Here is a 12,044-nt window from a genome sequence, read left to right on the forward strand (position 1 = left end):
ACAGGGGTGGGCGGTGGAGCTGCTCACCCCTTGGGGAAGATCCGCCTCCCTGTCACCTTTGGCACGCAGGATAACTATCGCACCGAGCTGGTGGACTTTGACATCGCCCGCATCGGTCTCCCGTACAATGCCATCCTCGGGTACCCGGCCCTCGCTTAGTTCATGGCGGCAACTCACCCGGCCTACAACCTCATGAAGATGCCAGGGAGAAAGGGCGTCCTCACCATCCAAGGGGACGCTAAGGAGGCCGTGATGGCGCTCAGGCTCGCCTTCAAGACCGCGGCAGCAGCGCAGCCAGCCGGCGCCGGTGCGCCGGAGGCCAAGGAGGCCGCGCCCACCAAGAAAAAGCAGCTGTTCACCCAAGACAAGGCAGGTGCCGTTCAACAAGGATGGGTCTTCAGGAGCCACCTTCACCATAGGAACCGGCCTTAACCCGGGGCAAGAAGAAGCTTTTGTGAGGTTCTTGCGCGCGAACAAGGAGATATTCGCGTGGGAGCCCGATCAACTGGTAGGGGTCCCGAGAGAGGTAATCCAGCATCATCTAAAGGTGTGCCCCAACGTACGCCCCGTGAAGCAGCGAGCAAGACGGCAGTCCACTGAGAAGCAGGCCTTCATCGTCCAAGAGACACGCAAGCTGGAAGCGGCAGGTACAATCCGGGAAATTCGATACCCCGAATGGCTGGCGAACCCTGTTGTAGTGCCGAAGAAAGGCGGGATGGAACGGATGTGCATCGACTTCACCAACCTAAACAAAGCCTGCCCCCAAGACCCGTTCCCCCTTCCGCGCATCGATCAAATTGTCGACTCCACGGCCGAGTGCGACTTGCTGTGTTTCTTGGATGTGTTCTCTGGATACCATCAGATCAAGATGGCGGTGGAGGATGTGGAGAAGACGGCCTTCTTGACACCATGTGGGGTGTACTGCTACACCTGCATGCCTTTCGGCCTTCGCAACGCGGGCACAACCTTTCAGCGGCTGATGCACATCGCCTTGGGGCGGCAGCTCGTCAGGAACACAGAGGCCTACGTTGATGACATAGTGGTCAAATCTCGCGAGGTGAGGACGTTGATTCAAGACTTGGAGGAGACCTTCGAGAGCTTGCGCCAAGTGAACTTGAGGCTTAACCCGGAAAAGTGTGTGTTTGGCGTCCCATCTGGCAAGTTGCTAGGGTTTCTCGTATCCCATAGAGGGATCAAGGCGAACCTGAAAAAGATCAAGGCCATCGAAGACATGAGCCCACCACAGACCCTCAAGGAGATGCAAAAGTCGGCAGGACGGGTGACCGCGTTAGAGCGTTTCATCTCTAAGCTAGGCGAGCGCGCATTGACCTTCTTTAAGCTCATGAAGAAGAAAGGCCCCTTCGAGTGGACCCCGAAGGCCGACCAGACCTTCCTAGACCTCATGAAATACCTCACCAGCCCCCCGGTGATGGTGGAACCGCGGCCTCTTGAGCCTCTCTTGCTCTACCTTGCCACCACCCCGTACTCTGCTAGCGCAGCGCTGGTTACGGTTCGGGAGGAGCGTAAAGACAAGGGTAGAGCTGATACAACACTGGGCCAGAGAGGTGCAGCAAAGCCATCAGCGGCGGAGGACCTAGCTCAGCAGAGCAACATCGCGAAAGCTCCTGAGGGTGGTCAGGTCTCAGGAGACCCATCACCTCAGGATATGTCGCAATCTACACGGGACCCGAGCCTCAACAGTATACCGGCCCTCGTCGAGCACCCAGTGTACTTCGTCAGCATTGTACTGCGGGATGCGAGGGCGCGCTACCCCATGCTGCAGAAGCTCCTGCTCGCACTTTTGGTGGCCTCGTGGAAGCTGCCGCACTACTTCCAGGGGCACCCCATCAAGGTCGTCTTGTCTTACCCGTTGGAGAGGATACTCAGGAGCCCAAACTCAGCCGGAAGGGTCGCTGAATGGAACATCGAGCTGCAAGCATATCGGCTGGAGTTTAGCACCACCAGGGTCATCAAGGGAGCCGCTCTCGCCGATCTTGTGGCACAATGGACAGATGCCCCGGCTCTTGAGGAAGGAGAAGACCGGTCCACCTCCCCAGGAAGCGAGGCACCAGACGGCTGGGTCATGTATTTTGATGGCGCCTTTGCGCACCAGGGTGCGGGGGCTGGAGCAGTGCTCATCTCGCCCACTCAGGACAATCTTTGCTATGCCGTGCAACTCTGCTTTCAGCACGGCGAGAAGGTCTCCAACAATATCGCAGAATATGAGGGCCTCATAGCCGGCCTGAGGGCTGCGGCGGCTATGGGGGTGAGGCGCCTTGCCGTCAAGGGAGACTCGCGGCTCCTCGTCAACTTCTCCAACAAAGTGTATGAGCCAAAGGACGAGCACATGGAGGCCTACCTTGCTGAGGTGCGCAAAAATGGAAAAGCAGTTCGCAGGCTTGGAGCTGCAGCACGTTCCCCGGGGAACCAACAAGTAAGCCGACGACATCGCCAAGAGAGCATCCAAGCGGCAACTGCAAGATCCCGGCGTCTTCGAAGAGCGGCTCTTCAAGCCGTCAGCTACGCCGCCTCTTTCAAGCACGACTCAGCCTCGGGAGGAGCTCCCTCAGCCCCCAACCTCGAGAGCCCCAGATTGCGGCCCAACCTCAGGAGCTCGGCTGCTCTTGGCGCTCGAGCCCTAGGAGGAGTGCTGGACCAAGGAGTTCAGGGAGTACCTGATACACGGGACACTGCCGGAGAAAGAAGAGGACGCGGAGCGCGTGTCCCGACAGGCCACGGCATACTGCATTCAAGATGGCGAGTTGTACAGGAAACGACCGAACGACGTCACGCTGCGCTGCATCTCTAGTGATCAAGTGAGGGAGCTACTGACTGACTTACACGGCGGGGACTGTGGACATCACTTGTCATCACAGACCCTCATCGGCAAGGCCTTTCGCAGTGGATTCTATTGGCCTACATCACTCAACGATGCAGCTGAGCCGGTGAAGTCCTGCAAAGCTTGCCATTTCCACGCCAAGCAAATCCATCAGCCTGCTCAGGGCCTCCAAACCATCCCGCTCACGTGGCCGTTCGCGGTCTGGGGGCTGGACATCCTAGGCCCGTTCCCGCGAGCGCCAGGGGGCTACCGCTATCTCTATGTCGCCATCGATAAGTTCACTAAGTGGGCAGAGGTGGAAGTCGTCCGAACCATTCCAGTCGGCTCTGCTGTCAAGTTCATCAAGGGCCTCGTGAGCCGCTTCGGGGTCCCCAACCGCATTATCACAAATAACGGCTCCCAGTTCACTAGTAACCTCTTTAAAACCTACCGTGCTAACCTTGGAACGCAGATCTGCTACGCTTCGGTAGCCCACCCCAGGAGCAATGGTCAGGTCGAGCGCGCCAACGCTGAGGTCCTGAGGGGCCTCAAGACCAGGACCTTCAAGAAGAAGCTGGAGGCCTGTGGCAGGGGCTGGCACGACGAGCTCCAGTCCGTGCTATGGTCCATCCGCACCACCGCTACCAAGCCAACGGGCGAGACTCCGTTCTTCCTCGTCTATGGAGCTGAAGCAGTCCTTCCTCATGAGGTCAGGCATCGCTCCGCGCGGGTCCTGTCATTCGACGAAACACAGCGGGACGCCATGCGGGGGATGGATCTCGTGCTGGGGGAGGAACGACATTACGAAGCTGCATTAAGGGCGGCAAGGTACCAGCAAGCGCTGCGCCGCTACCACTGCTGCAACATTCGCTCCAGGACGCTCGAGACGGGTGACCTGGTCCTGAGGCGGGTCCTCTCTAGGGAAGGCTTGCACAAGCTCTCACCCATGTGGGAGGGCCTGTTTAGGGTCGTTCACATCACTAGGCCTGGCGCCGTGCGCTTGGAGACGCAAGAGGGGACACCTATCCAAAACGCCTGGAACATCCAGCACCTCCGGAAGTTCTACCCATAAGGCAAGGCCCAAAGCCTGTGAAGCAAGGCCCAGAGCCTGAGAAGCAAGGCCCAAAGCCTGAGAAGCAAGGCCTAGAGCCTGAGAAGCAAGGCCCAGAGCCTGAGAAGCAAGGCCCAGTGCCTGAGAAGCAAGGCCCAGAGCCTGTGAGATAAGGCCCAGAACATGTGAAGCAAGGCCCAGTGCCTATGAAGCAAGGCCCAGAGCCTGTGAAGAAAGGCCCGATGCTTGTGAAGAATCGCCGCCCGTGACACTCTCACGTAATAATGAGTTGGGGTTGTACACGCCCAGAGTCTCAGGAGCGCCGACCTCAGGCCCTGGGGCTCCCTCCCACGCCTAGTGGACAACACTTAGCTCCGCGCTGGTGAGAAGACTCGAAGACTATATTAGGTGCCGGACGCGGCTTTTCATTTGCTTTCCGTAGTTGGCTTGCTTTTCCTTAATCGAGTTTGCCTTTGGCGTTCCTTGCTGATTTGGTTTCGTTGCCTTTTACCGCATTTTTCGGCTCTGGTTCACCCGTGATCTCTCTCTCGCATACCTCGCGAGGTGGCTAGGCAGGTGCCCTCGCAAGCTTTTCCTTCTCTATGCCTTCTCGTGAGTCACCCTCGTTCGAGCCTGGAAGCAAGCGCAACTATCCTAAATCCGTGCCCCTCGGGTACCGTGATGCAAAGCGCCAAGTCAAGGTTCGGGTGAATGGCAAAATCCTCTAGCGCACCCCTAACAAATTCTTGCAGTTCCTGAGCAAACGCAGATATCTCGTGAAGGAAGGGGCGTCCCAAACATGCCAGGTTAGGCTATCTCTGTGCAAAATAACAGCATGGCATGGGAATAACACGCATGTTGCATTAACCAAGAACCATAGTTCGATACACGCCCCTCTGGGCCCATACTGGTTTCATTTTCTGGTGCAGGGAAAGAAAGGAAAAAACCAAACAAAGGCGCGTTTCAACAATCTGCGGGGGCAAGCCCTTAGCGATGCCCAAGCCTAGCCGGACCCCTCCTCGCGCTTCACGGAGGCGCGGTGACGAGATGACCCGCTGCCTCCTTTGAAGCGAGCGCGGTGGCGCGACAGCTGATCATAGCCACTACTGCTTGAGCTGTCGCAGGAGGGAGAGCCGCCGTAGCTGGAGGAGATGGGATCGGCGCTGAGGGCAGGCTCGCCCTCACTCTCGTCACGACCATCGCCAAGGCCGAGCACCTCTTCGCCGTCATTCATCTCGGGGCAGCACCCGACGCGGCGGCCATCTTCCCCGAACACCCTCACGTAGAGGGTCGACCCGCCGTCACACTTGAAGTGGAGCGTGCACCGCCTGCCCAGGCCACACGCGCGGTCGAACGTCTGCCAGCCGCGGGCCAGGGCTATGTTGCCCGCGACAGAAGTCTTGACCGCGACCCAGGAGGCCCTGCTGCAGCAACCATCCGCCTGCAACCAAAGCCCCCTAGACCAGGGGCCGGCAGCTCATCGGCAAAGAAGCACAGAAGCTGGAGCCAGTTGCCAGCCAGGTTTTTCGACCAAACAACGAACTCCGGCGATGCCTCCGCTGAATGGAAGCACGGGCGGGGAGGCGTCGCCACCATCGCGCACCTCCCCTCGTCAACTGGACTGCCATGGTTGGGACGGCCCCCTCTGCGTGCCGTGGCACCGCCTTGACGGTGGGCCACAGCGGGGGTCGCAGCGTGCTTGCGCGGGCGGCCGCGACCGCGCTTGGGCACCGGGGAACCAGGGCCCTCGCGAGGGGCCTTTCCCTTCTCGGCGGTAGAGAAATTCCTTTGAGGCGCCATCGGAGGCACTACAAGCAATGTAGCAAGAAGGAGGAAGCAAGCAAAGAAGAGATGGGCAACGGGGGCTCCGCGCCCCCTCCCCATTTATAGCAAGAGAAGGCCAACCGGCGTCCCCCACGATCACAGGTAATGATGGTTTCCCTTGCATGTCACAAGGACTTGTCAAGTCGTGCAGTCATTAAGGTAGCATGGGGAAGCGGAGACGCCCATGCCCAATCAACCGCCACGCATCAACCGAGGCCGCAGGCCTTTGGGGCCTGTGGCGCTTCGAGCTTGACCCTTGCCTTCGCCGCGAAGCCAAGCCCGAGCGCACCTTGGGCCCGGGGGCTACTGTCGGCGTCCTGGGAATGGGGGTCCCCGGACTTGCCTGCCTGCGGCCCACGGCGTGGCTAAGCCAGTAGGCCGTACGACCCATCTTCACCAACAAAGCGCCCAAGACCCTCACGAGGGGCCAAGCCTCGCAAGGCGGATGATGCAAGACCTCCTCTGGAGCGGCCTAGCTAGGCAGGCTCACGAGGAGCGGAGATATCAAGGTGAGGCGAACCTCACGAGGCTCTCGTGACGTGAGCCGTGATGATCGACACCTGTCGGGCGCCAGCACGCACAACGTCCTTGTTTCCTCTTTGGTGCAAAGGGGGCAAGCGCAGACACGGAGTACCGAGGCCTCAGGCAAACATTGCCATTTCGGTGCAACAAGATCAAGACCATGGACTACACGACGGAGGTCATTGTGGAGCCCAGAATAGTGTCACCACCAGAACTTTGTGCAAGCGAAGACTACTTTTGTCAGGATAGCTTGTACTAGCTGCCCCCCTTCAAATTAGCCCGCCATTATTGGCTCCCTTCCCGCTCGATATTTGGGAAGAGGACCAGGGCCTCTATAAATAGGACTAGCCACCACAGTGGAGGGGGGGGATATCATCTTGGCTATATAGACCACCCCCTCACACAAGCTCACCGAGCTCAAGCACGCCTCAACCTTAGGAGGCCGTTCTTCCCATGTATTGTTCATCATCAGCCCAAGAGGCAATCCACCACCACCACACTGGAGTAGGGTATTACACCACAATGGTGGCCCGAACCAGTATAAACCCCGTGTCCTTCTGTGTTGTGAGTTCGTCGAGTTCATTCGCAGGATCTTAGAGAGCTAGAGCGTAGATTGGTTGAAGGGAAAGACTCCACGCGCACCCCAGTGTTCAAACCTTAAGGGTTTGCCAGAACCCCATACTCCGACAGAACCACACTGGGCTTCTAGTGAGGACAAGAGGATTAGCCAAGCTCTAATTAGTCAACTAGGACCAGCTAGGACATGAACTCGAAGAAGGAGGCTCCAAAAACTATATATCGAATAGAGCAAAAACCCTAGTATATATAGGTTGGAGGAGGAGGAGAGGGAAGCCACCAAGGGGGGAAGTCCCCCCTCGGGGCTCCGACCATGGGGAGGGAGTCCTATTCCCTCTCCTTGTCCAATCCCCCCCTTACAAGGAAAGGGGGCACCTTCCTACTTGGGCCTTTGTGGCCCAAGTTGCCTTCCACCTCCACTACAAAAAAAAAGACACATCCGTGACATTTTGGGCCGAACAATTTTTTTCCTGTCATACTTATGACACTTCTATGACGATAATTGTGACAAAACCCGGTATAATCATTGGGGTCCTACTTGTATGACAAAAAATCATGATAGAAAATGGGCTTTTCGCCCTGGGCGGGCCGAAGACGCAGTTGCATGACATTCTTTGGGCCGTCCTTGACATTCTTTGGACCTCCACGGGATACTTTTTTTGTCATAGAAGTAGGACCCCACCACATGGAGTTAATTGTGACAAAACCCGAGGCTGGAGGAGGTCGACGGTGGAGATGAACAGTATCCCGTGGAGTCCTGTTTTGCAGTATGCCACACCCCTCCCGATGAACAGGACCCCCGTTTTGACCGTAGCGCTCCAACACATGTCCGTTTCCTCCATTTTGCGGTATGCCACACCCCTCCCGATTAACAGGATCCCTGTTTCGACCTTAGGAGGCCCGTTTCCTCCATTTTGCAGTATGCCAGACCCCTCCCGATGAACAGGATCCCGTTTCGAACGTGGCCAGTCGAACACAAGGCCGTTTCCTCCGTTTTGTGGTATGCCAGGCCTTGTTTCCATCGGTTGTTCCGTCCAAGCCCTCCCGATGAACACGATGACGCATTCCGTTGCAACCCAGCCGGTTGGCTCCCCATAAACACGACGACGACGTTGTTTCTCCATCCTGACCCAGCCATGCACATGAGCCCTGGTCGTACATACGCGCGAGTAGGCGTTCGAGACCCCGCCCATATGTACGTACGTGGCCGTATTTACTTTCTTGCACCCTAGCCACTGTACGTACATGTACATGCTATGTGCGCGCCTCTGCTATGACACATGCGCGCCTCTACATCGACCAGTATGTACGTACACGTTCACGATCACAATGACAACGCTACGTACACTTCGACCAGGTGGGTCCCGACTGTCAGGCACTTCCTTGCATGCGAAGATGTAGCTGGTGGGTCCCATCAGTCAGGGGGGCGAATCGTTTTTTTGCCCGGACGCACTTCCTTGCGTGCGAAGATGTAGCTGGTGGGTCCCATCAGTCAGGGGAAACGTTTTTTTCGCGAAATACGGTAGCCCGTTGTCAGGACCCCGACTCGATGTCACATCGATCTAGCTGGTAACACCTCATATCACTTTGCGGCCTCACGCACGGTATCCCCACGGGTGTCGTCTTACCTTTTTCCCGGGACCGTTTGCGCCTTTTGGCTCACGTATATGATAGTGTCGCTAGCATCCATATGATAAAGAGCCCGGGCTGACATGACTAGTCGTAAACCCAAAGTGGCACAGACTTACAGGGACAGGCATCCATGACCCAGCTTCGAACGTGTCGGTCATCAGCAAGTGGGTCCGGGCTGTAGCACTGGGCTAGCAGGACTCCGGTAAACCGGGCTGTAGCGGGCTAACAGGACTCCGGTACTCAAAGCGTGACATTTCCCCGAAGGGACAGACACAGGAACGAAGAAGGACACATGCCGGCCAGCCTAAGTGTTCCAGAGCAGTAGCAAGCTACCATGGCTCAGCGGTAACACTAGGAGACATTTCCCGGTAAGAGAGGCTACTAAAGATAAACAACTAGATAGTCAGATCCCACACATACCAAGCATTTCAATCATACACACATTATGCTCGATATGTGCAAATACAACGAAGCATCACAACATGACTCTACGACACAAGTACTTTATTTAAGGCTCAGGGAGCCATACATAATATACACACAAAGTTACGGGTCTCACGACCCAACATACAAGTTATACAATCATACAAGCCAACATCGGAAGTAACTTGTCTGAGTACAGACAACTAGTAAAATAAAAGAGGCTTGGAAAGCCTGGCTATACTATGTGGTCCTCCACAAGCTCAGGGTCACCACCTGGGTCTTTAGCCTACTCGTTGATGTCAACGTCTACATAGAACCCATCAGAAGGGGTTGCCGTGTCTTCTGTAAAAATGTAGATTATAGCAACATGAGTACAAAGGTACTCAGCAAGACTTACATCAGATCCTACATACATGCATAGTATCAAGAAGGGTTGGTGGAGTTATTGCAGCAAACCAGCTTTGACCTTGGCTAGACTATCCTACGATACTCCATTTGAAATAGTTTTGCGCACACGAGTCCACCATTCACCACTTCAATACACTACCGAGGATCCACCTCCGTCTTCCTACGGAAGAGCCATCCTCGGCACTCACACTTATCTTGAGGCTTTTAATAGTTTCCATTTACTTGTCTATGAACTGTATAGGCAACCAAGTAGTCCTTCACCGCGGACGCGGCTATTCGAATAGATCATGTTAACCCTGCAGGGGTGTACTTCTTCATACACGCTCTCACCACTTATCGTCGTTTACACGACATGTACTCGGCAACCTTCAAGCGGAAGCCCAACGTGGGTGTCGGCCACGACCTACCTAATCACCTAAGCTTCCAGTCCAGGTTTATCGCCTATTCGGGTTCCATCCGCAGGGAGTCCGGCCGAGGTTTCCCATACGGCCCCGAACGATGTGAATAGGGTTCCCGAGATACCTAACGGGTATTCGGTACACCCGGCCACGTACCTACCGCATCACAGCCCACCCCTACGGTCAGCGCTGTCCACGGCCTCCAGTAGGCTACAAACACCAGAAACTACTTGCAACTCCTGGACGGAGAGCTAGGGTGAATAAGAAGTCGAGAGGGTCCATTGGTTTCGGGCCCAATGCATGGTAGTAGCTGATTCTTAAATCACACATACAGATCTCAGTGCTTAAGGTCGGCTTCAATGAAACAACCCACCATGTACTCCTACATGGCCTCTCATCGATACCTTTACCAAATCGTGTTCACCACACCACTCTCATTACCGACATAATCATTTCACTCTAGCCCATCACCTAGATGAACCAGACCTGACACGACTCTAAGCATAGCAGGCATAGCAAGGTAGGAACAACACATACATATGGCTCAATCAACTCCTACACATGCTAGTGGGTTTCATCTAGTTACTGTGGCAATGACAGGTCATGCAGAGGAAATGGGTTCAACTACCGTAGCACACAGCAGTTTGAATCGCGTTGTCTTAATGCAGTAAAAGAGAGCAGGAGCGAGAACATGGGATTGTATCGATATGATCAAATGGTTGGTTGCTTGCCTGATGGTTCGTTGCACGGATACGATTCCTCGTTAGGGTAATCACGGTACTCCTCGGGGACAGATCCTGTCGCAAAGGATAATGATACACAGGCATCACCAAACAATGTGCAACAATATGATGCATGCACGAAACATGGAAATATGAGTGTGTTGGGCTAATGCAACTAAAACCAGATGTGTTTGAGCAAATTTGAATCAAAGATTCAAATTCCAAATTCAAATATGGCCTTTTAAAGTGCCTTTTCTTGTTCTGATTGAAACATCAAGTTAACTTGTTTGATCATGCATGAAAATAGTACAGATGGATAGATTGGATTTTTCTGATCATTTTTCATATATTATTTGTCCAATTTGGAGTTACAGAATAAAAGTTATGAATTTTTGAAGTTTAAATAATATTCTGGAATTTCCTGATTTAAATTAAATTCAGAATATCATTTACTGCGTCAGCCTGACATCACAGTGACATCAGCAGGTCAACAGGGCTGGCTCAGGTCAAACCTGACGTGTGGGGTCCACACGTCAGTGACCAGGGGCTAAGCCCGCGTTGACCCCGGGCTGGTTAGCTTTGACTAACCCCTGGGGCCCACTTGTCAGCGTCAGTAGGTGGTGGATTAGTGGCTAATTAACTAGGCCACGTCAGCTCGCCGGAGTTCTAGCCGGCGGCGACCAACAGTGCGGCGGCGATAGTGGTTTTGGTCGTTTCGGCCACCAAATGGAACGTGGCGACCACCGGAGTGAAGCTGAGGACGACCCGCGGCTCTTGGCGGAGTCCGTTGGGGTCGGGGTGGCCGGAGTTGACGGCGGTGAGCTCGGCTGCGGCCGCCGGGGTTCGGTCGTGCGCGGGATTGGTGCTGGAGCTCGAAGTCGAGCAAAGTGAGGCGCTAGGGATGCTCTACGGGTTCTTGCGAACGTGTTGGACTCGCCGGGGTGACCAAATGGTCACCGGAGCTGCGTCGACGGCGAGCTCGGCGACGGCGGAGGTTCGGCCGAGGTGGGGATGCAGCTACGGTGAGGGAACGAGGGGAAGGAGAGGGGGAAACGGCTCGGGGGCTCACCGCGGTTGCAGTGGGCGTCGAAGCGGGCTCGGGGACGTGCTGGAGACGGCGAATTCGTCGGCGACGGTGGTCGGAGCCCGAAGAGGGGAACGGCGACGTGGCGGCGATGCAGGGCTTCCGGGGACTCGTGGAGCGGTGGGGAGGAAGAGGGAGTTGTGGCGGAGCTTCTGAGCTACTCGGGGGAGCGAGGGGTGGCCGGAGGCAGTGGCTAAGGCGAACGGCGGCGACGGTGTGCTTCGGCCGAGAGCGAGAGAGAGCGAGGGAGAAACGGGGGAGAGTGAGCGAGAGCAGGGGGATCGGAACGGGCTGCGGGCGTCGTCCACGCGGCCAGGAGGGCGTCGGCAAGCAGGAGGTGGCCGCGCGGCCGCGCGCGCGCGAGCACGCAGCAGCTTCGGGGCGTGGGGAGGAAGACGACGGGGAGCTACAGTGCTGGGCTGGCTAGCTGGGCCGGGCTGAACAGGGAGGAGCCCAGGTAAGCTTCTCCCTTTTAGTTTTTTTCTGTTTTCTGTTTTATTTAATATAACTGCAACTTTGTTGAATTAAATAAAATACGTAGGCAACTCCAAAATTCACCAAACTACTCCTGGCTCATAGTTGGATT

Source organism: Triticum aestivum, chromosome 5A, assembly GCF_018294505.1.
Source record: "Triticum aestivum cultivar Chinese Spring chromosome 5A, IWGSC CS RefSeq v2.1, whole genome shotgun sequence".
Taxonomy (NCBI): Eukaryota; Viridiplantae; Streptophyta; class Magnoliopsida; order Poales; family Poaceae; genus Triticum; species Triticum aestivum.